The sequence below is a fragment of the Suncus etruscus genome, chromosome 1, assembly GCF_024139225.1.
Source record: "Suncus etruscus isolate mSunEtr1 chromosome 1, mSunEtr1.pri.cur, whole genome shotgun sequence".
In the NCBI taxonomy this organism is placed as follows: domain Eukaryota; kingdom Metazoa; phylum Chordata; class Mammalia; order Eulipotyphla; family Soricidae; genus Suncus; species Suncus etruscus.
In genome coordinates, this window is record NC_064848.1 from 147,645,471 (window position 1) to 147,670,458 (window position 24,988).

Below are 24,988 nucleotides of genomic sequence, written 5' to 3' on the forward strand. Positions count from 1 at the left end.
CCCCATAATATTGGATTTTCTTAGCTAAGAATTTTGTTTGGGGATTTACATCTGTGTAAATAAACAAGGATATTGATTGGTAATTTATATTTAATGATGTCTTTTCCGCTTTTGTGATATCAGCTTGTTTATTATCAATGGTTCTGAAGAATTATTGCCTTTGCCTCTTTCTTTTTTTACTTTTACTTTTTTGGAAGAGACTGTGAGGCCTAGACTAAGTCCCCAAAGAAGTTCTGGAAGACCTTGCTACTGAACCTAACTTATCCTGATCTTTTTGGGGGAGATATTCTTATTATTGTTTTAATTTACATGTTGTAATTAATTGGTCTATTCAGATGTCTACTCTGCTTCCTTCTGATTCATTCTTGGATGATTATAGGGTTCCAAAAATTTATGATTCTAGGGCCAGAGCAATAGCAAGTGAGTAGGAAATTTGCCTTACATGTGGCTGACCTGGGGTCAATTCCAGGCATCCCATAAGATCCACCAAGCCTACCAGGAGCAATTTCTGAGTGCAGAGCCAGGAGTAACCACTGAGCACTGCCGGTTTGGCAAAAACAAAACAAAACAAAACAACTGTGATTTCCTCTGGGTTTTCAATTCCATGTTAATAAAGAAGTTTATATTAAAAGGGCAACTGTGCTGAAGAGATAGTGTATGGGCTAAGGCACAGGCCTTGCATACAACCAGCCTATTATGGCTCTGGAAACTCTAGATTACCTGGGGTGGCCCAGGTAATCACAATACATTGTATCTTTGGGTTCTTGTACTGATTGCCAGTCTAATTGACTGAGAATCTCTGGGAAGGCTCTACCTACAAAAATATAAAAATATTTTCAGAGTATTCTAACCTGGTTTTGGCCATGTACAAGACCTAGCTGTTGAGCTGTTGTTCCAGTCCCTAAATTATAGAGGTTTATGTATAAAATTTTTCAAGCAACATACTGCAGAGTGTTCACTTACTTTACTCATCATTTCAGTGTCATCTCTCCACCCCATCCCATTCCTCCATTGTGTTAAACTTTTTATTAAAAACCAGTCTTAGTTTTATGTTGCCTTGGGCTTTTGCTATGTTTCTTTATATCTTGCATAGGATCATTGCATAAGATCATTCTGTGTCTTTCCCTCTTCTTCTGAATAACTTCACTCATCATAATAACTCTTCAGATCCATCCACCAGCAACGAATTTAATGATTTCATCTTTTCCTAAAGCCAAGTTGTATTCCACTATGAATATGTAGCATAGTTACTCTATCTAGTCATCTGTTCTTGGACATATGGGTTGACTCCAACTTTTTTTTTTTGAGTAAGAAATCAGTGCATTTATTTTTTTTAATTTAATTTATTTAAAAAAAATGCATTACATAGTTGACATAATTAATTATAATACATTTTAGAAAGGCCAAAAGCAACACGTTTTTTTAAAATAAATAGAAAGTTGAAAGGAAAACTAAAGAGATGGAAGAGAAAGGAAAGAATATCTTTGAAAACTATTGACTCACAATGAGTTCATTGCAGCACCAACAGAAAGTTTAGTAAGCTCTTCTTTATTTTTAAAAAAGGATAAGAGTTAAAAAAAATACAGCAATCATGGTGTGAGAGTGGCAAGTGTTGTTGTTTGCATAGGTCCAGCAAAATATGGATAAAATGGGGAAACAAAGCCTTGTCCTAAATACAAAGGGACCTTATCCCTGAAGTTCTCTAACATAAGACTAACTCTGGGCTCCAAACATACTAGGTTGTCCAACCCCTGAGTCATTCTCTGTGGCAAAATTCTTTCACACATTAGCTGTTGTTGTTGTCTGGTTTCTGTAGTTAAAGATTCTGGTTTCTGTGCCAGAAGAATCCTAGTTTCTATGTTTCATCTAAGTCAGGATGTGGAGAGTCCTCCAGTTTCACCTCAACATCAGATGCAAAGTATCCTGTCCTGTAAGCATGTTGCTGCTGTTGCTGAGTCATCTGGGTGTCAAGAAAACACTCCTTGGAGTAAAGTCAATGCCAGGGTAGCAGCAGGGTCTCCCCCAGTAGAGGTTTGCCTCCTAGTGATGTTGTAGACAATTGTGGTCATTTCCATAGATGCTCAATGGTTCAGGGGTGTATGAGCAATGCCCATTCTTTGGAGTCCTGAGCCAAATCATTATGCCAATGTTTAGAATATAAGGCCTTAATTGCATTACAAAATTTGTGTTCCTATATCTGTTAGATAATAACTTTTTTGCATATATAGTATTTTCCCATTTTAAAGCACCTATGCAAAAGAGGAACAATGCCACAATGTATTATTGGTGCCTCTGGGGAGACAAGGGAACAAGTCCAACAATCCCCTTAACTTGGTTCTAACATAATTCTAAAGCGAAAGACTCTTCTACCATAATTCCTTGTTAAACAGATCACAAAAAAGAAAAACAAACAAACAAACAAACAAAAAACAGTGGGCAGAATTGTCACCGTATAAGGGGATATTCAATAAGAGTTATAGTGGTTAAGGGAATACATCTAGGATATTCATATATGTATGTCTCTTTTATGTCATTAAAAATAGTCAGGAAGAGGGTGCTGAATCCTGGATGCCACTTTGGTCTGTGATTTGGCCTGCAAAATGACTCCTAGCAGTTTCATATCGAAAAATGCTTTTGAATGGGAACTAATCAGAAACCTAGTATGGTAGCAACCACAGTTACACAATGAAGGAAGGTGGAAGACAGGCGACTGCTGAGAGTAGATAAGTAGGAACAGAGTACTGATTTCTTTTCAGTCTGAGAGTCTATTTTTTTCACTTTGGTAGCTGGTTGGCAGCTAGCTTGTGTAGGGATAATAATGTACTTCATGGGAAACCAAGAACTGGGGGTAAAAACAGTTAAATGTGGGGTAATAGGCGGTGGGGGTGAGGGAGAAAAGGACTGAAAATGAGCTTCTGGGTGGTGGGCCAAGGCGGGAAGGAAAATATACAACATAGATACTCTGTATATGACAAATAGATTAAACCCAATGTTATCCTCCCCCCAAGCGGTTTCAGAATGGACAAGGGTAGGAAGGAAAGTTGCCTGCAACTTTTGTGCTCTTGAGCTGCCATTCCCCAGGTTGGCAAACACTCCCAGCTCCTAGGAAGGAAAGAGATCTTTCAAGAGTTGGAAGCCCAGAAGTTCACCACCTCCACCCAAACCCTCCCACCAGAGCCAGGTGGGAAATGGGGAGACAGTGCAATTAGAGGTAAGACAGCTCTATAACATTCAGAGTTTCTACCTTTTCCATTCCAAAACAAAAGAGGGCCAGGAACAATGCTCAGGGATGTAAGAGAGCATGTCTTAAAATGTGTGAATTTCTAGGTTTGGTCCCAGACGGCAAGAACAATACAAAAACAACCAAGGAATGGAGAATCTTAGAACTGGATGACATGGCCCTTTCTTTTCTTGTCTCCTCCCAGTTCAAAATGCTTGCATCTAGCCAGGAGTGGCCCCTGAGCATGACCAGGTGTGGCCCAACCCCCTTAAATATTATTAGAAACTTACGTTAAATGCAAAATGAAAAGAATTCATTTTGTCAAAATCTTTTTTTTGGGAGGGGTGGGTCACACCCGGTGATGCTCAGGGGTTGCTCTTGTCTCTGTGCTCAAAAATCACTCCTGGCTGGCACAGGGGACCATATGGGATGCTGGGATTTGAACCACCATCCTTCCCGGGTCGGATGCATGCAGGGCAAATGCCCTACTGCTGTGCTATCTCTCCAGCCCCAATTTTGTCAAAATCTTGAGACTATATATTTCTCTTGTCCCAAACCAGTTTTTGTGCTATTTACTTGTTAGATTTTTGTGCTATTATAAAAAATAAAATAAAATAAAATGAGAGAAATAAAAAAATACTTGCATCTCTAAATAGCCAGTATCCTCTTGGATCGGCAGTTGGAGTCCACACATTCAAGCCTCAACACGTTCTTTTTGGTGGTCTTGGTCTTCTTGTGGAAGGAGGAGTTGGTCTGATCTCTGTAACCACTCTGCTTGCGATCATAGTGCCGCTTCTCCTGGGCATACAGTGAGTCCTTACCCTTCTTGTACTGGGTAACATTGTGGGGCTGATGCTTCCCGCACTTCTTACAGAAAGTTCACCCGAACTTTCTGATTCCAACTTTTGACTACTGTGAATAGTGCTATAATGACCACAGTAGTGCAATTATCTTTTCTGAGGAGACGTTTTTGATCCGTTGGGTAGAAGTGAAATTGCTGGGTCAAATGGAAGTTCAATTCCTGTTCTTTGAGAAATGCCCATATTGTTTTCCAAAAAGATTGCACCAGTTGACATTCACACCAGTAGTGTGAATGTCACCTACATGTCATGCAAACACTGCTTGTTTTTTATTCTTTGTGATGTGTATCAGACTGTTTTTCTAGCCTTTTACTTTGAATCTTTGCTTATAATGACCATTCAAGTATGTCTTTTGTAGGCAACAGTGTTGGGTTTAATTTTTTAATCCATCCAGCCACTCCATGCCTTTTGACAAGTGATATTAAATGAGCGTGTGAAAATGAATGAACTTATTGCCACTTTTTTAATGTGAATAATGCTTGTTTGTGAGTTATATTTTTGATTGTTTTGTCATCTTTTATTTTCTTCTTCTATACTTATATGTCTCTTTTATGTGGTTCCAGTTGCTTCTTCTTGGTTGTGTCCTCTAAGTATGTTTACCTTGAAGCTTCCATATATTTTATCTCTGATATTCTGAGTTGGATTCAACTCTTAAGTTTTAAGCAAGTGAGCAAGTCCCCACAAAGTGACTACCAGGTCAACCTATATCTTCTGGATCAAGTTAGACAGAATACTAACCACTGCCACCCAGAAATCTCATAATAGTTATAGAATCTAGGTTTAGATGATATTTCACACTTTAAGATCCAGAAAAATACATAAAAAATTCCTTTACCCAAGTGCCAATTTTCTGTTTTTGTCACAAAAAAGAATTTTAGGACAATATCCTAACAATAAAAGCAGAAAACTTTATTAAAGCAAAAATATACACCTGAGGTGTTAGGTGTAGATGCTCTCAAGAGAGAGCTATGCATGAATCTTGGGACATAGATTTTTAGAAGTTAACCAAGGTATTTTAAGTACTGGGCTAACTGAAAGGGAGGGATATGCTTTAATGGGTTGGATACAAGCAATGTGATTTGATGCTAAGTGTATATATGTGTCTAAGAACTATGCTTACTCATGAGTTACTTGTCTCATTGTTATCTTGTTGTACAGCTACAGGTATTTGTACAACAGGTTTTTGTACAGGTATTTTTTACTTTGTATTTGTACTTAATTAGAGAAAAAGTAAAAACAGTATGGATTCTATTCTCTCGGCATAGTTTAGCAACTGGCTGGAACTGGTTTTCCAAAGTTTGCTTTCTCTATCAGAGAGTTAGTAGCCTCAAGATAATTTGGCTCAGAGTCTCAAGAACTTTATTTTCTTAAGTCTCTTGAGAATATTTTTCTTGTATTTGTTGCCCAAACTGCCTTTCAAACCTCAATTATATATGTGTCCTTCTGTGTATTTCTTTATGTGTATTTCTTGGGGGGGAAATATTGTTATTATACTTATGAATCAGGATAGTGGAAAATGGCATCACCTGAAGGAAAAATCAACAACTAAGCCATAGTTCCTTGGTTCTCTAATAGTATACCCATGGACTTACTCCATTCTTTCCTCTATAGCAGCCTACCAACATCAATCCAAAATCCAAAGTTCCCTTGCCCATGGGTCTTCTGACATATCTAATACTTTGTGGAAATATCTTTTTTTTTCCTTTTTGGCATAAATCCAGTAAAATGTGACATTTTATTGTAAGAAAAGAGTTTCCATCTATTAGACCTAGAAAGTCCAAAATTTGAATGTTGCAGGAGGTTTTACAAAACCCTGAACATTTGTCATGTTGGCTTGACTCAAACTTCAGTTGTTCTGAGATTGGCCACACATCCCAAAATATAGGTCCCATCGAGAGTCTTTGATGGAACTGGGGCAGGCTTTGTTCTTCTGGCAATGAAATGGGACATGAGAGAGCCCAAGAGGTCAAATGTGATGTCTTATAATGATAGCCACTATATAGAAAAATATGGGGAAATGGAGCCTTTACCTTCCCTAAGACCTAGAAAAAGAACCCTTTGAGGTTAGGAAAACTAAAGACTGGCCTGAAGTCTACAACTGAAAGATATGACCAAATGTTTCCTAGAAAAGACCACCCTGCTCTAATCCAAATCTAGGTTAAGAGTTTCTATCTCAACTTTTATTGTGCCTGTGCAAAAAAAAAAAAAAAAAAGCCGCTTTTATTACTTAGCAATTAGCACTGCTCTGGATATATTGATCTGTTCACCCATTCTGTTGGCAGAACTGGTACTACTGATTCATGTTCTATCTAGCCCATCTCCATTTCTTTAGCAAACAGAAAAGGGGAGATATAGTTAAACACATAGAGCACACATTTTGTTTTCCTTTAAATCATCTTGTTTCCCCTTAAACAAAATATTCTTTTTAAGGGGAAACAGGATGGTGTGCTCTGTGTGTTTAGCTACATACTTCCATAGACCTCTGATAAATGGTCACTCCAGCATAAAATCTTAATTCTGGGTAAGACACGGTTTTTATTTCTTCTATGCAGTTAAGGAAGTGGTGAAAGTTTCTCATAACACTGCAAGGATCATGATTTATCTCAGCTCAAAATAATCTTTATGCTGAAGTAGTATGTCTTGGGAAAACCTGTTCTAAAAATCTTGTGAAGGCCTATTTTAAAACATCTTGTGGAAACCTGGCCTCAATGTAATTTACCATGTTAGACTTCAAAAAAAGATCAATATGATCTTCTCAATAGTCTGATACACAAGCTCTCTGAAAAACTCAATATTCTATTACAATAAAGGATCTCAGCAAAGTAGGATTATAAAGAAATATCTTTAAGCCCAGCAAATATTTAGAAAATTTATTTGACTTGAAGAGTAAAGTAATACAAAAATATGAAAGGAATGCCTAGGTTTATTATAAGTCATTTAAATAAAAGCAATATACTGTGAAGAAAAATAAAAATATGTCATTACTTAATGTATTAAATACTTAAAATCAGGGCCAGAGAAATAAGAGGAGTTTTAAGGCATTTAGCTTGGATGGGATTGACCTTGGTTCAATTTCTGTCATCACATATGTCCCCAAGCATCACTAGGAGTAATCTCCAGTGTGTAGCAAGAAGTAGCCCCTGAGCACAATTGGGTGCTCACTTGAAAGACATTAAAAACGTGAAAAATAGCAGATAAGTCATTAAATAGCAGTGGGTCAGTTGGATTATGGTCAAGAGGAAGAAAATTCTTTTTTTTTTTTTTTTTGATTTTTGGGTCACACCTGGCAGCACTGTGGGGTTACTCCTGGCTCCAGGCTCAGAAATCGCTCCTGGCAGGCTCAAGGGACCACATGGAATGCCGAGATTCGAACCAGTGACCTTCTGCATGCAAGGAAAACGCCTTACCTTCATGCTATCTCTCAGTTCCAGGAAGAAAATTCTTAAGGAGAAGAAAATTCCAAAATAATTACAATTGAATTGTAAAAGTCATCATTTAAATTTTTTAGATAAAAAATCTTAAAAGAATATTTGAATAACTTGGTAGTAACATAAGTTTTTATAGTGACAAATTAAAAAATTTAAAAAACAAAGAAAAATATATTAATTTGGGTACATCAAAATTAAAACTTGCAAACAAAATCAGTGTATAATTACTTTTAAAAGACAAGCAAAAAAAATTGTATTCAAAAGAAAAAAATAATTAAAAGTCACAATTGATATTTTTTTAAAAATCAAGTAAGTCATAAATGAGCAGTGATCAAGTGCGACCCGCTGGGACCCCTGCCCGCAGGAGACTTGGGGAGTCACGAAGTTATTCATAAGTCACGAAGAGGATCTGATCTAGAAGAGAAGAGGCTGGGTGTGGCCCAAAAACCAAAAAAAAAAAAAAAAAAAAAAAAAAAAAAAAAAAAAAAAAAAAAAAAAAAAAAAAAAAAAAAAAAAAAAAAAAAAAAGAAAGAAAGAAAAGCAGAACTTATAAATTGCTAAAACCTGTCTGAAAAATTGCTATAGTAATAGTTACAGAGATGAAATTAGCATTTCCTAAAATGCAAAATTTCTACTTTTTAAAGTCTCTGGTATATGTATACAAGAAGATTTTAACTTTTTTAAAGTTATTTCCCCCAAATTTTTGAGGAAAAATATAAACAGCATGGTTAATTATGAAAAATGCTTAAAATTATATAGATTATATTATCATACTTTTTCTTAATTTCAATTTAAGGAATAAAAATCAGAGTCTTCAATGACTATCTCAGTTTATACATAATAAGCACATCTTTATTAAATTCTGAAGTCTTTACTTATGTTCAGAAATGCCAGAGTGATAGCACAATGGTAGAGTTGTTTACTTTGCACATGGCTGACCGGGGATGGACCTGGGTTCAATCCCTGGCACATCATATGTTTATCCCGAGATCAACCTAATCTCTGGATGATATAATTCTCAGACTTCTTTATAACTTCTGGATTATTTTTCTAAGTAGAAGATATTTTATTTATTTGTTAATAATTTACTTATTTTTGACATTATTGTGTCATTATTCTTTTTTAGGGGGGAGAAGGTAACATCCAATGATTCACAAAGCTATTTATTATTGGCTTAGTTCTTAGAGTCACTCCCTTTGATGCTTAAGGGTTTCTATGTCCCAGGAATCACATCCAGGGCTTCCATGTGCAAAGCACATACTCTATCTAATCCTTTGAGTTATTTTCCTGGCCATTTGAAAAAATGACTTTCTATCATTGTGCTGGTGGTACTCAGAGAGCCATAAAGTGAAGGGGATCAAATTCTGGTTGAGTCACATACTCAGGCCCCTAAATCAGAAAAATTAAGAAATTTGTTATATGTAAATCAATTTTTTTAAAAAGCTCTCAAGATAATTTCAGTAATTTTTGTTTTTGTTTTTGTTTTTGGGTCATACCCAGCAGAGCTCAGAGGTTACTCCTGGTTCTATGCTCAGAAATCACCCATGGCAGGCTCAGGGGACCATAAGGGATGCCGGGATTCAAACCACCGTCCTTCTGCATAAAGGCAAATGCCTTAACCCCATGCTATCTCTCTGATTTGTTTTTAAATAGCCATTCATTTTTTACTAACATAAATAAATGATTTAAGAATTTAAAAAACTGGCCCGGAGAGATAGCACAGCGGCGGTTGCCTTGCAAGCAGCCGATCCAGGACCAAAGGTGGATGGTTCGGTGTCCCATATGGTCCCCCGTGCCTGCCAGGAGCTATTTCTGAGCAGACAGCCAGGAGTAACCCCTGAGCACCGCTGGGTGTGACTCAAAAAAAAAAAAAAAAAAAAAAGAATTAAAAAAACTGGTGATTGCTTCGGCAGCACATATTCTAAAATTGGAACGATACAGAGAAGATTAGCATGGCCCCTGCGCAAGAATTAAAAAAACTGGGCTAGAAAGCTGGTACAGGGTGTGCTTGCTTTGCCATAACCAATCCCAGTTGGATTCCCTCTTAACCTGTGTAATCCCAGAAGCACCTCCAGGAGTGACACCTATCCACAGAGTCAGAAGTAGCACCTGACACCACTGGTATGATCCCAACTCCCCACCCCCACCTTCAAAAATTAAAATGAAAACAAATTTTAAAAACAGCTTCTGTACAATATTCTAGGTCAGTCCTAACATGTTATTTGGAAATATTGAAAGGTTTCAATATCGGAATCCATTTTAGAGAGAAAAGCAAAATATCAGCCATTGCAAATGGCTCTGTGTAGTCTTGGGACCACAATTGTTTACTGGTTTATGTAATAGGGAAAACCAGAATCCAACAATAATCCTTCATTCATTGCCCTAGCTCATGACCATCTGCCAGGGACCAGAGAGTATCCAGATGAGTCAATCTGACTGCCTTAGTTTGCATGATAGAAGAAGGTCAGAGAAAGTCAGTACAATTGAGAGCAACTCTTCACTCGGGTGGCAGAAAAGATCTTCAAGTAACTGGGCAGAAATAGATCTCATTTGAAGAAGGAATTCTCTCTTTGATCATTACACTTGTCCAAAAGGATCCTACTTCTTTTAAAAGAAAAAGAAAAAAGAGATAGGCCAGGAAGATAGCTCAAAGGACTGGAGTATATGTTTTGCATGTTGGTGTTCTGTATTCAATTCCTAGAACTATCTGGTCCTCCGATCATAGAAGAACGAATAGCTCCCAAGCATTATTTGTGGCTTAAAGCAATCAAGCATTCTTTTAATCTACCTCTTTCAATAACAAATAGATTCTTCGTTTCTTCTTCCTTTGCTTGGAGGAGACAAGTGAATGAAAAATAGAAAATATTTTCTTCTCAATGAACCTCGGTTCATTGTAAACTGTAAACCTGAGTCTACAGTTTATTAGCACTATTAATCTGAGTGATTTTTTTCTAGTTCATTATTAAACTACTTTCTCTTTTAAGTCTGTCATGAGGAGACAACCAGGAAAGAGTGATACTTTAATGATAGATTCACTGACACTAAAAAATCTGGGAGTACTCAGTGAGATGACCCAGGTTTTATTTTTGTGTGTCTAGTGATATCTAGTCAGAACCCACACCATGAAGGTGAGGCAGTGTTTACATACAAGAAGAGAACAATGACTGCAGTGATTATATAAACAAGACCTAACTGTAAGCAAAATAGTAGCTACATGTCCTTGGTAGTGGACAAAAGCTGGCCCAATTTCCAGAACAACCTTGAAGAAGTAAAGAGAAAAGCTTATCCTGGATTGATGTCAGGCTCACAAGCCCAAACTCATCTTCAGTTTCCTCCTTCTTCCATGATTATGGTATAAATAAATATTCTTCAGCAATAAACTTTTCTATTTTCTTGCTTACTGTTTTTGTGTCACAATTTTTGGAAAATTTTTATAAACTAAGGATCACTTGGACAGGTTAACTGATTGATTAAAATTTTTATTTAAGTAATAGACATCTACAAGTAGGCTGGGTTTTGGGGTGCCAGAAAAAATTCACTACCCATCTGGACTTTTTATAAGCTAATCTCAAATTTAATCAAACCCAAACAAACTCAGCTCCAAACAAAACAAAATCAGGAGAATTTCAACAAGGAAAGATGAGTGGAATCACTGGCATCTCTTCTCTGCATTTCCAACTAAATGATGAACTGGGGGAAATGATAGACCCTGACAAAGGGCCAAGTAGGCATAGGAACAGCCTTCATGAAGAGAGGTAGCAACACAGCAATACATGAGTAAGAAGAACTGGATATAAAATCACCAACTATGTGTAACAGGCCTTTCTGACTTGCAATTCTATTGTAATTATGAGGTGGAAGGGCTCATCTCTTCAACTCTGGAAGATCTAATCTAAGGAGCTGAGGGGAACTGAAATACCCAGGGTCAGATCTGAGAGGCTTGCAGTGGTGCACCATGACGCACAGAATATGGTCAAGTGGGGCCGGAGAGATAGCACAGCGGTAAGGCATTTGCGTTAGACACAGAAGGACGGTGGTTCGAATCCCAGCATCCCATATGGTTCTTCGAGCCTGCCAAGGGCGATTTCTGAGCATAGAGCCAGGAGTAACACCTGAGCGCTGCTGGGTGTGACCCAAAAACCAAAAACAAAAAAAAAAACCAAAAAAACAAAAAAAAAAAAGAATATGGTCAAGTGCTGACAGAGCAAATAAACCTTGGCAAGGACCAGTCAGAATAAGTGGAGTTCAAGTTTGAGAAGGGGGTTAACTGCAGACCTACATGGAAACAAATAGGCTTTTACCTATGACCTCATCAGACAGACCACTTTCTACAGCTCACCTTGATATTATCCAAAGTGCCTACTCTATTCATCCTGGACCTGGGATTGTGTTCACCTACAGGAGACTGACCAGTCATTTTCATTCTCTTTAGGTCTGTAAATTGGCACCATATGGGCACTGGTTCATCAACCTGTAGTTGAAAATCAATTGTTTTGAATTTACTAATTGGAAGTGGCATGGAGGAATGTAAGTTTTTACTGAAGACATCTATAAGACTTGAGACTCATCTACCTTGTGTTAGTCTGACTGCAGTCAGGGCTGTATAATTGCACTACAGTTTATATCCATAGCTGCTAAATTGCATTATTCCACTCTGCAGCCCTGTGAAAGATTTGTACCGCAGAAACCACCTATAAGAACAAGACTTGGCTGAGGGATAATGAATGAAATAAAGCAACTGGAAAAATCCATACTGGAGAACTAACCTAGAGAACAAGATGGTTTCCAATCTTGTTCCAGGCACTAATTTATAGTATCTTCTAATAGTAACTTCGCCACTCCATGCTACCTCAGCTTCTACCTTGTGTCAGCACTACATGTGCAATCATTTACACAGGTGTGGAAGTGTTGGCCTGTAAAAGCAACAGACACCACAATATTCTAGGTAAATAATCTAGGATTAAAGCCTACCACCTGCAATTCTGATCTAAAGCCTACACAGCAAGCTCGGGGAAAACAACTGCTTAAATCAACACACAAAGCTTAATGCACAATCTTAAACACAATGAAGAAACAGAAATTTGTTTCCAAGGATGGAGCAAAAGAAAAACCCCTGGGAAGAATTCAAATATAATGGAACTGCAGAGATTGCCTGAAGCAAAGTTTAGAGCAACCATTATAACAATGGTAAATGAAATAAGAAAAATATCAATAAGCAAAATTCAATTTATAAGGGACAGAGAAAATATTTTAAAGCTTCAAACAGAATAATGAACTTAGAAAATATAATAACTGAGTGAAAGAATACAATAAATGGACTTACTAGTAAGCAAAAAGAAATAGCCGATAGACATGATAAGTTGCAAAGTAGGGGGTAGAAAACACTCAAACAGAATAGCAAACACACACACACAAAAAAAGAAAAAAAAAACAGTGTAAGAGCCCTGTGAGACTACATCAAAAGAAATGACAACTGCATTTCTAGGGGTCCCAGAAGAAGAGTGAACAAAAAGGAGAGAAACCATATCTGAAGAACTAATAACTGAGAACTTCCCTAATTTGTGGATTTGCAAGAGGCTCAGAGTCCCAAACAAAATAAATCCAGACAGACATATCCCAAGATATATTATAATGAAAGTACTAAAAACTAAAAATAAGGCAATGATATAAAAATTCCAGGAAAAACAAATAACATACAGGGAAATGACTATTAGATTACTAGGACTTTTCATCAGAAACTGCCGAGGATAGAAGAGAATGGTATGAGATATTTAAACTACTGAAAGATTTTCAACTGAGAATACTTTGTCATCTACCGTATCATTTATAACTGAGAGAATAGTTTTAAAAATAAAATTAAAGCAATCCATCTCAGCAAATAAGTCTTACAAGAAATATTAAGGGTATTCCTATGAAATGAAAAGAAATTTCACCTAGAAATAGTAAGACATTACAGCGATATAGTATGGAATGGGGGCAGAAAAGTGTAGCTCACTAAGATGAATGTAAAATCAATCCAAGAGGCCACAAATTTAGAACTTTACTTGGAAAGCCTCAGGATAACCTAAAAACAAAATCTATAGAAGAAAAACATAACGAACGAAAAAAGGAACTCAAACAAAATAAATAGAAAAGATAAATAAATGGTGCTCAAATATAGGGAGAAATATGAGGAAAAAAAGAACAACAACAAATAAAAACAGCACCCAAAAACAAAATAATAAAATAGTGATACATTTTCATAATCACCCTCAAATATCTGAATTCACTAATTAAAAGACAATTGGCTGGGTGGATCAAAAACAAAATTTAAGGCAAGAGTCATAGAACAGTGGGTAGGTTCTTGTCTTATATGTGGCTGACCCAAGTTCAATTCCCAGTATCACATAGGGCCTCCTTAAGCCCACAAGGAGGGTTACATGAGTGTAGAGTCAGGAGAAAGGCCTGAACACCATTGGGGTGGCCCAAAACCAAAACCCAACTTTTTACAGTCTATAGAAAACCCATGCGACAAATACAAGCTCAAGGAGAAAGATTGGAAGACAGTTTATGAGTAGTAAATGATAATTTAAAAAGTCAGTTACAGCTACCCTTATTTTAGATTATATAGATTTCTAGCTTTTTAAAAAATCAATAAAGGTAAGAATAACATATAATTGGGGATGAATACAAGAAGAAGATGTTATACTGATTTATATATGTACAAAATGGAGATGTATCAATATATACTAAGTGACTTGGAGAGATATTATATGATTTCAAGCATTTGCCTTGCATATAGTCAACTTGTTTCAATCCCAAGCATCACCTGAGTACACAGCTAGAAATAAGTCCTGAGCACCTCCCCTCCATGATGAAAAATTAAAATAGTCCCTCTGAGGGGTCGGAGAGATAGCACAGCAGTAGGGCATTCACCTTCCATGTAGCAGACCAGGATGGACCGGGTTTGATTCCCGGCATCCCATATGATCCCCCAAACCTAAAAAATCTAGAGCAATTTCTGTGCAGGGCCAGGAGTAACCCCTGAGCACTGCCGGTTGTGTCCTCCCCCCAAAAAAATATTTAAAAATATGATAAAATAGTCCCCTCATTTATTATCCCTCTGCCAAGATCTTGTTCTGATAGGTGGTTTCTGAAGCACAAATATTTTATGGAGGGGCCGAAGAGATAGCACAGCAGTAGGGCATTTGCCTTGCATGCGGCCGACCTGAGAGGGACCTGGTTCTATTCCCAGCTTCCCATGTGGCCCCCCCGAGACTGCTAGGAGTTATTTCTGAGTGTAGAGCCAGGAGTAACCCCTGAGCATTGCTGGGTGTTGCCGAACAACCAAATCAATTAATAAAGCAAAAAAAAATTTTTCATGGAGCTGCTTTGGAATAAAGGATGCTAGCAGCTATGGATACAAACTGCAGTGAAATCACGATTAAATACTTGAAAATAAATTTAGAGGATTCAGAGAGATAGAGTGAGTAGGGTTATCATTGACTTGCATGTAGCTATCTCAGATTCAATTCTAGGGACCTCATATTGTTCCACTAACACACCAGGAATGATCCTTGAGTTCATAGCCCAGAGTAATCCCTGAGTACAGCTGGATTTGGCCCAAAAACAAACAAACAAAAAAACTAAATTACACCACAGCAATGGTGGGAAAAAAGAGTCAAATTGGAGAAGAGGAGCTGGAGCAGTGGTACAAGTGGTAAGGCATCTGCCTTGCACGCGCTAGCCTAGGATGACCGCGGTTGAATCCCCTGTCATCCCATATGATCCCCCAAGCCAGGAGCGATTTCTGAGTGCATAGCCAGGAGTAACCCCTGAGCATCGGGTGTGGCCCAAAAACAAATAAAAACAACAACAGCAACAACAACAACAAAAAAAACCCTTGGAGAAGAGGGAAAGTGTCCTGAAGATAGTCAAGTGTTATGCATGAAACATTATCAATAATAATACTGTAGACCACAGTGCCTAAAATTTATTTTAAAAAAAGTACCTGTCATAGAGGCAAGCTGGTACGTGAGGAAAAACTGGGGACATTAATGGAGGGGAGCAGATATTGGTGGAGGGATTTGTGTTGGGACATTGTATTCCTTTAACCCAATCATAAATAGCTTTGTAATTCATTGGGACTAAATAAAAATTTAAAAATAAAATTATTAAATTTAATTAAAAAATAAATGTAGAGTTAACTGAAAACTCAAAGGGTTGAATGAATGATTTGAATTCAGTAAGTTCAAACTCAACTCCCATCACTATGTAGTCCCCTAAGCACTGCTGGTAGTAACCACTAAATACTATGCAGGTAGTAGCACTTGAGCATATCCATATATGACTTCAAAATAAAAGCAAAGAATAGTCAAGTCAGAGGCCAGGGGTGTAATTAGCACTAGAGAGCATACCTCCCATGTGTGAGACTCAGAGTTCAATCGCTAATCCAGAAAACAAAACAAAACAAAAAAAGAATAAATTTAACAAAAGGAGGTAGGAAAACTATACGATAAAATATTTTAAAAGACATCCAACAAATAAGCCACTAAGAAATATTACATAAATAAAAATAATTCAAATAGCCAAAGTATCTAGTTTTGTTTTGGTCTGTAGGCCACAACTAGAAATATTCAAGATCTGAGGGTGGCTACTTCTAGCGCAGAAGGCAATTCAAACCTCTATATTATCTCCCAGTCCACAGTTAGTATGTCTATTTTACAAAAATTTGTAATGCAGTTTAATGCAATCTCAATCAAAATTTAATAATAATTTTTAAGGAAATAGAACAAAATTACCTGGGTTCATAGAAGACCTCAAATAGCTAAAACAAATTTGAGAAAATGAAAAATGTAAACATAATTTTAAAGCTGCATTACAAAGTGACAGTACATGTAACAATAAAAAATATAAGCAATCTTGGATCAAAGAGATAGTTCAGTAGGTAGGCACGTCCTTTGCATGAAACAAACCTAGGTTTGATCCCCACGACTGTGTAGTTTCCCCAGCAATGCCAGGTGCTGAATTAGGACTTGTCTCTGAGAACTTCTGGGTGTGGCCCAAAACCAATATATACAAAAGTAAACAGTCCAGTAAAGAAATAGGTAGGTGGTTTGAATACCGTATCCGGCGTATAAAATGACCGGGCATATAAGACGACCCTCTAATTTTACAGTTAAAACATAGGTTTAGGCTTATATTTGTTGTATAAGATAGAACGTTCCTGCGCTGTAACTGTATGTACCACAGTGAGCCAATCACAGCAAGCAAAGGTTCTACTGTAATAGACTTCCTCTCTGACAAGGCCAAGCTGAGCAGGCTTTTTACAGTGTAGATTCGGGTACAGAACATTGTCTAATTTGCATCATAAAAAGCCTGCTTGGATTAGCTGAGTTAGAGAGGCGTCAGAGCAGCCTTGCAGTGATTGGTGCAGGATCGAGTTGGAAAATTCGTTTCATGGCAATATCCAGACGATTTTGTTTAGCGGCATATCAAAACGTTTTTCAGGATATACTCGGCATATAAGACGACCCCCAATTTTTGGTTGACTTTTATTTCGTTTCAAAAGTCGTCTTATACGCTGGAAAATACGGTAATAACTTTTCCAAAAAGTATGGCTATCAATCATGTGACAAGATGATTGTCATCACAATCAAGTGTTGGCGGGTTGGACCATTTGGAGGGAGTTTTACTGCTTTTCTGGATATCTGTCAAGCCTATTTGACATTTACATATTATGAAACTTGGTTGGTTTTGGTTTGGGGGTCACACTTGGTGCTGATGAGTGGCTATTCCTGATTTTATGTTCAGGAGTCATTCCTGATTGTGTTGGGTAGACAGTTCAATGCTGGAGAGAAAATAATTTCTTTCTCTTATTAATTTTTTTATTATAGGCAAACTTTACCAAGATTAATAAAGTATCAAGGTAAGTGATTTCTTCTATTTCACACAAAAATTACTACTACAGATGTTGTAGAAAAAGAGAGATAAAGAGAAAGAGAGGCTTGAACAGAGTAAGGCTTGTTTAAGTCAGCTGGAAAGGAGAAGCAGTAATGGATATACCTTAGTTATTGCATGATGAGTGGTGATCATGCTTATGGAAACTAAGAAAATGAAAGGCAACTAAAGATTCTAAAGAGAAGTTCACAATTTCATCCTTGATACCTGAGAGGAAAAATTACCGTTGAACATGAAACTATAATGCTGAAATTTCAGATCCACTACCATTCAAGGACCAATCAGTCAATCACAAGACACAGATATGAGTCAAAAAAGAGATTTATTGGCAACAAGCCAGCAGGTTTGAAGCTATCATATTTGAGTCCTCAAAACAACCATCTTACCCTCATGAAGATAAAAAATGGTTTTTTACAAAAAAGGTAGAGGGAAGCATGACTTTGGGAAGGATGGGTTTCAGATCAATACCAGAATAAGCAATACAATTTTTCTTGTGGCTGGTCTTCTGAAGTGCACTATATTATCTTAAAAACCTTAATGAAATAACTGTTAAGAGTTTTGGGAGAAGGGCAGATTGAGGATAAATGGTCCTTTTAACTTTGGGGTCAGTCATGCATGTCTAATATTGAGTTTTGACCTGATTTCAAAATGATTAGAGGAAGGGGGGAAAAACTGCACAAAAGCAAAATGTTCTCCTAGTTACAGTTCAAACTCTTTCCTTCTCAGATTTTGGGAATAGAGGACAAGATACCTATACCTATCTGTTTTTATATACCAAAAAATAATGCTATTTGTTTTTTCCAGACCTGTAGAATGTGTTTACAGTGAGGTGCATGGAGCCACAGAAAGAGAGGAAGCAGTTACAATGGGTAGTGCTATAACTCTTCTGGTTGGCTAACCACAACCTTGCTGATAAAGTGCTGGGCAAGGTCAAATTTGGTAAAAAAAAAAAAAAAAAAAAAAAGGCTGCACAAGCTTCTGTGTGTTGTGAAAACTGTCCTGCTTCCACAAAGGCAACCAACAGATACCTGAGATCCACTTGATCTGCACAGCATGGGAGCTGATTTTCAATGACCTGAATTTGGGGCAACTGTTGTTTTCAGAATAGAGAAAGGTTTCACCCTTTACGAAAAAATGAAGTCAGTCTTGAGCTAGCCCAGGTTCCTCAAAATCTACTGCTTATTCTCTAAGAAAGAGATTTCAAAGAAAACATGGAAGTAAAGAAGTTTTATTTTATGGGGACATGGCATACTTGGCTGGACTCAAGAGGTCCTGGTTCTACAGTTAATGATAATTCCAGGTGGGGTTTGGGAGATCATATGGATGCCTAAGGATTAAACCCAGGTTGGCAGTATGCAAATCAAGCACCTTTTCTGCTTAGTCTAGCCCTACACTCAAGTATTACTTTCAGATAATCTTAGAAGATTATAGGGGGTACCAAAGATCAAACCTGGGTCATCCACATGAAAGGCAAATGCCTAGCCCCTATTGGCACTAGAAATTGTATTTTTTTTACAAGTCTTTCACAGTTATATTTAAGGCACATAGTGACAATGAATTAGGGCAATTCCCCACCACCAATGTTGTCCTCCCTTTGCCCCTGTTCTCAGAATGCATCCCATACTTCAGCCTTTTACCCCCTGGACTGCTAGTGTAAACTGTTCCCTTAATAAATTGTATTTTAAATGAGGGATAAAAACAAACATATACTAGAGAGAACATGGGGTTTCTTGAGAGAGTGAAGTCCTATAAAATAAAGTAGAAGGAAGTACATACTCCAAGTTGGGAAGCAGGCAAGCAAGAAATAGAGAGTGAACTGCTTGTTTGGAAAATTTGTTCCAAACATGTCTTTCTAAATTTCCCTGGATGGGTGACTTACTAGTCATATAAGAATCTGTTTCTAAGGTAACATCTAAGGAGAAAGACTTTGAGCTTTTGGTGGTATTCTTTCACACTATTTTGTTCCTAGTATAGTTTCTCCTCTCTTGAGGGGAGTCCAGCTTCTCTGTTTGGGCTGGCATCATTCAGGGTCATATCAGAACATCCTGTAAATCTTCTTAATTAGACTTAAGCCTTAAGGTTATAGCTGTCATCCTCAGTCTGGAACTCAGGACTGGGGGCAGGTAGCAGAATTTCTTTCCAGATAACCTCCTGATTTTATTACCTCTCAAAACTCATTGTCTGAGAGCCACTCACTACCTGATTATATATTTCAATGGTTAGTGTATACAAACTTTCACAGGGGTAGGGGAGAATTTAGAATGAACATGTTAGTTAGTCAGTTAGTGTATACAAACATTCACAGGGGTAGAGGAGAATTTAAAATGAACATGTTATATAATATATGTTATTTATATATATATATATAACATGTTCATTCTACAGTAGGGGCATTTTGCCAAAGTCTCCCCTACTCCTGTGAATATATATATCTATATATATGTATATATATATGTATATATGTATGTGTGTATATATATATATATATGAGTCAAGAAACAATGACCATTTCTATAAAGTAAGGATTAAAATAGTAGGACTTTAAACATTTAGTTTCTGATTATAGATACATTAAGCAAAAATGAAAATAAAAATAAAAATATTTTTGAATTGTTTATCTCAAAATCAGTCGTAGACTCAACACTTATCTCCTTTTACAAAAATATTTTAAATAAAGATATAAAGGGTCATTGCGACCTTGAAAATACAGTGATAAGTAAAGCAAACCAAATAACAGAGGACAAATACTATATAATTTATAATCTATTTATAGCAAATATCTACAGTAGGCAAATTTTCAGTGACAGAAAGGAGGATAAAAGTTACCATGGACTTGGGAGAGAGATATTGGGAACTTGAATTCTTGTCTGAAAGTATGAGGGTTTTTTTTTTCCTTAAAGATGTTTTCAATTATTTTTGAAGCTTATATTGATGGATAATACCAGAAGATTTCAGTATAGCAGATAAAATATAGCAAGATATTTTTAAATAGTGGTAATATACACATTATAGTGACTGTAATGAATGCCATTAAATAAAACACAATTGCAGAAAGGCTGGAAGAACCAGTCCACAGTATGAAGCTTACCAAAAAGAGTGGTGAATGCAGTTAGAAAAATAACTACACTAACAATTATCATGACAATGGTAGTGAGTGAGAGAAATAGAATGCTTGTCTTGAATACAGGCATAGGGTGGGGAAGGAAGGCACTGATGGTAAGAATATTGCACTGATGAAGGGAATGTCCTTTTATATAACTGACACCTAACTACAAACATGTTTGTAATCATGATGCTTAAATAAATATATTAATTAAAAAACATAATTGCTAATAAAAATTGGTTGTACCATATATATGTGTATATATATATACATATAGACATATAGCCCCCCCAAAATTTAAATACTGGGGCCTGAGAAACAGCATGGAGGTCCTTGCGTGCAGAACGACGGTGGTTCAAATTCCGGAATCCCATGTAGTTCCCCAAGCCTGCCAGGAGCGATTTCTGAGCGTAGAGTCAGGAGTAACCCCTAAGTGCTGCCGGGTGTGACCCAAAAACAAAACAAAACAAAATTTAGATACTATGGTCTCAGGTGCATTGGTGGAGAAAAGGACAGAGCTGGGTGTCCAGGCCAGGATCAGCAACAGTGAGAAGCATTCTCAGGATCAGCGGTGGAGGGAGGTCGATGCTGGTGGTAGGAATGGCCCTGATTCACTGTGTATCTGAAATTCAACTATGAAATTGAAACTATGAACTAGATCACAAGGGTTTAAAAAAAAAAAAGAAGGGGCATAGTATGTAGTAGGAAGCTAAATAGTAGAAAAATTTCCCAAGCCTTTAGAGGTCAAGGAATTTGAGAGAGGGTATAGAAGAGCTCTTAACACAAGTTATCGGAACACCAAGTCACTCAGGGAACGGCCTTAGGGGTGAGAGCCCTGTCTATAGTCTCCTGTCACCCTTCCTGGGAGGAAGACAACCCTCAGAGATTATACGTAAAATCTCCTCTTTCCTCACATTCCCTCATGAGATTGTAAATACCCTTAGGTTAATTTAGTACTGATTGAGAATTGAGAAGCTGTTTGTTATCTAACCTTCTATGACAGATTATTGCTGAACAATAAATATCTAATGGAGAGGACAGTTGGAGTTCTCTGTCCACAAGAGACAGTCAGCCCCCTAACCCCCATGCTTTCTTTCAAAAAAATTATTTGGATAATAGGGTTGAATCAATAGTACAGCAGGTAAGACATTTACCTTGCACATGGCTAACCTGAGTTCTATTTCCAAGCCCTACCAGGAGTGAACCCTGAGTGCTGAGCCAGAAATAAGTTCTGAGCCTCTAAGAAGCATTGTTAGTTGTGATCCCAAAACAAAACAAAATTGCTATGATAAAAGGCTAATTATAATTATCTGTCTCAAAATAAGTAGTAGATAAAAACATATTCTAAGAGTATTTGTAATCCCAGAATTAATGCTATAAAAATATCCTTAAAGGATATTGTTTTATCAGATGTTTCTTCAGTAGTTTCACTCTACTGGCACAGTTAACCAAAAACAAAAATAAACAAATGGGACTATATTAAACTAGAAAAGTTCTTACATGACAAAAGAAAATCAGGCCAAAATAAAAAGATGCCCTAATGAAACGAAGAAAACAATTGAATGTCATATGTCATTTTAAGAGCAAATATTCAAGAAATATAAAGTACTCACAATACTCAACCACACACACACACCCTGTAATCTTATCAAAGAGCAGAGAGAAAAAAGATAAATTGACACTTCCACAAAGAAGACATATGGATGGGCAGTAGTCCCTATGAAAAAGTGTTCATGGTCACTTATTATCAGGGAAATATAAATCAAAATGACAATGAGATATCATCTCACACAGTGAGAATGACATATATTTAAAAAAAAAAAACCTAGAAGAAACCAGTGTTGGTAAAGGTACCCTTATTCACTGTTGGTAGGAATATTGTCTGGGTCACCTCTGTGGAAAACAGTATGGAAAATGCTCCAAAAAAGTGAAAATGTACTTTCCATATGACCTAGCAGTTCCACTTCTTGACATTTACCCCAAAACATTGATTCAAAAATATATATGTACACCCATGTTTCCTCAGTGCTCAATACAATAACCAGTATATGAAAACAACCCAAATGTCCAATAACAAATGAGTGGATAAAGAAGCTGTGGTGTGTGTGTTTGGGCCCACACAATAGCTCCTGAAACTGCTTGCTGCTCCACAATTCCAAATGAGATTAATCTCTGATTGCTATCACTGGTTCTACTCTGAAGAATAGACAGAGCCCCCACTTCTTTCAGATAGGTTCAGCAACCTTTACTCCTAACCTTCATAATATTAATAGACCCACACCACAGCTCCTAATGCACTTGGCTGCTCCTCTTAATATCACAGTACCCACAACACAGTAGAAGCACAGAAAACTCAATGGAGAAGATACACAGAAGCCCTGCAAACTCAATTAATGAAAAAATAAGACAGGAAGGCTCAAACAGCACCAACCTGCTCTGTAACTCCTTAATGACTTTCATGGCATTCTCACTAAATATCTAGCATTGTGATGATGTTTAATGGCACAGGGAGTCAGCAAACCCAGCAAAGCACAAAAAAATATATATATATGAGTATGAAAACTAGAAAACTACAACCAAAAATTAAGAGTATGGTGATATAAAAAAAAATCAATAGGCGCTGGAGAGATAGCACAGCGGTAAGGCGTGTACCTTGCAAGCAGCCAGTGGTTCCAATCAGGCAACCCATATGGTTCCCTGTGTGTCCAGGGGCGATTTCTGAGCTCAGAGCCTGGTGTAACCCCTGAGCACTGCCGGGTGTGGCCCAAAAAACAAAACAAAACAAAACAAATGAAAAAGACTCAATAGGCATTCTGAAAAGCAGGTGAACAGCAACTGAGCAAAAGATAGAGGAGCTCCACGGTAAGTTGAAGGAAACCTCTCGAAAACAATAGAAGAAACTAGGAAATAGTCTGAAAAGAAACGAACAGTATGCCAAAGAATTATAGGATGAGTACAAGAGGAACAATATAAAAATCATAGGAGTCTTTGAAGAACAGGAAAGCAAATTTGATAAACCATCATTAAAGAATTATTGATCTCCATCTTCCCAGCAGAAAAACACCCTGCTCCTGTACCAAAGAAAATAATGGCCTCTGGTATTTCCCAGGTAGCCCAACCCAGACTTATCCCTCTGTAGAACTCTCAGAAAAAAGTGGCAGATTCCCCTTTCTATATGAACTGCATCAGCCCACACCACACCCTACACCCTCTAACAGAAACAGCCCAGCTTCACAACTGTAATCAAATAATATGAGCAGCTAAGATTTCCTGAGGTGAGATAGGACCACAGGGATGAGAACTCTGGATCTTTCCTTTCGAAAGAGGATTGGATTTAGCCCCTCCTCCCACTCAACCACCACCAGAAAATCCAGTAACTCCTACCCACCCTGCCATCTTCCCAAAATAAAAATGGCCTGGTTCCTCCACTCAGCTCAAAAAAAAAAAATGTTGCTAATACTTCCTTGGTAGTCATGTCCAGGCTGATAATACCTCTATGGCATTTTCAGAAAGACAGGAGGCATATTTTCCTTTCTGCATAAATTATGGCAGTTCAACGCCACCGCTAGACCCTCCAACAGAAATAGCTTGGCTTAACCTTATCAAACTTCCAAGTCAAAAAATTGGTTTTATATCTATTATAGTCTACATGACTGCATGAGGCCATGCAACACCTCAATATTTTATAGCAGTTTCAGTCCAGTAGTATTACAAAAAAATCATATGGGAAAGTTACAAAGTTATCTATCAAGCTCAGTGAGCCTAAACAGTTAACATACTATGCTAACCTAGCACCAACCAAACGCAAGTAAATCCTTAGACACTGACTTTAGTAACACATGGAGAGATATAACAATAGTTCATATTGACCTGTTTCTAATTTTTGATCTAAGTTTTGATCATTTCATTTGCCTTTGTGTTATAACAAGCAATATGAAGTACATCTTTTGTGCCTGCATGGAGGCAAACTAAACTGGTGAATGGGAGATTAGGGACACTGGCAAAGAGAAGATCACATTGGTGGTAGGATTGGGATTGATGCATGAGCATTTAATGCTTGAAATGACTGTATTATGAACAACTTGGTAAATCATGTTGCTATTATAAAAATTAGAAGAAAAAAGATATTGATAAGAATTTCCCAGAATTAGGGGCCACAGTGGTGGTGCAAGCAGTAGGGCATTTGCATTGCATGTACTAACCTAGGTTACTAGGTACTAACCATGGTTCAATCCTCTGGCATCCCATATAGTCCCCCAAGCCAGGAACAAATTCTGAGCACACAGCAGGAGTAATCCCTGAGCATCACTGGGTGTGGCCCAAAAAACAAAAATAAATAATTTCCCAGAATTAAAAATAAAACAGGCACCAAGATAAAAGAGGTCCTAGCAAAATTTAAACCCAACTAGGAAAACTTAAAATGACAAAAATCTAAAGA

At 37.2% G+C, this 24,988-nt stretch overlaps 1 long non-coding RNA gene and 1 other non-coding gene across 2 annotated transcripts in view; both read left to right on the top strand.

Moving 5' to 3' along the window:
* Positions 1 to 8,048, top strand: part of LOC126012303 (uncharacterized) — a 72,812-nt gene extending 64,764 nt beyond the window's left edge. The window contains exon 2 of the long non-coding RNA XR_007496825.1: positions 7,935 to 8,048. This is a non-coding gene — a long non-coding RNA (uncharacterized LOC126012303). The remainder of the gene's footprint in view (positions 1 to 7,934) is intronic.
* Positions 8,049 to 9,405: 1,357 nt separating this feature from the next.
* On the top strand, positions 9,406 to 9,513 carry LOC126029059 (U6 spliceosomal RNA). Its single transcript, XR_007502720.1, has one exon. It is a non-coding gene; the product is annotated as a U6 spliceosomal RNA (small nuclear RNA).
* Positions 9,514 to 24,988: the final 15,475 nt, after the last annotated feature.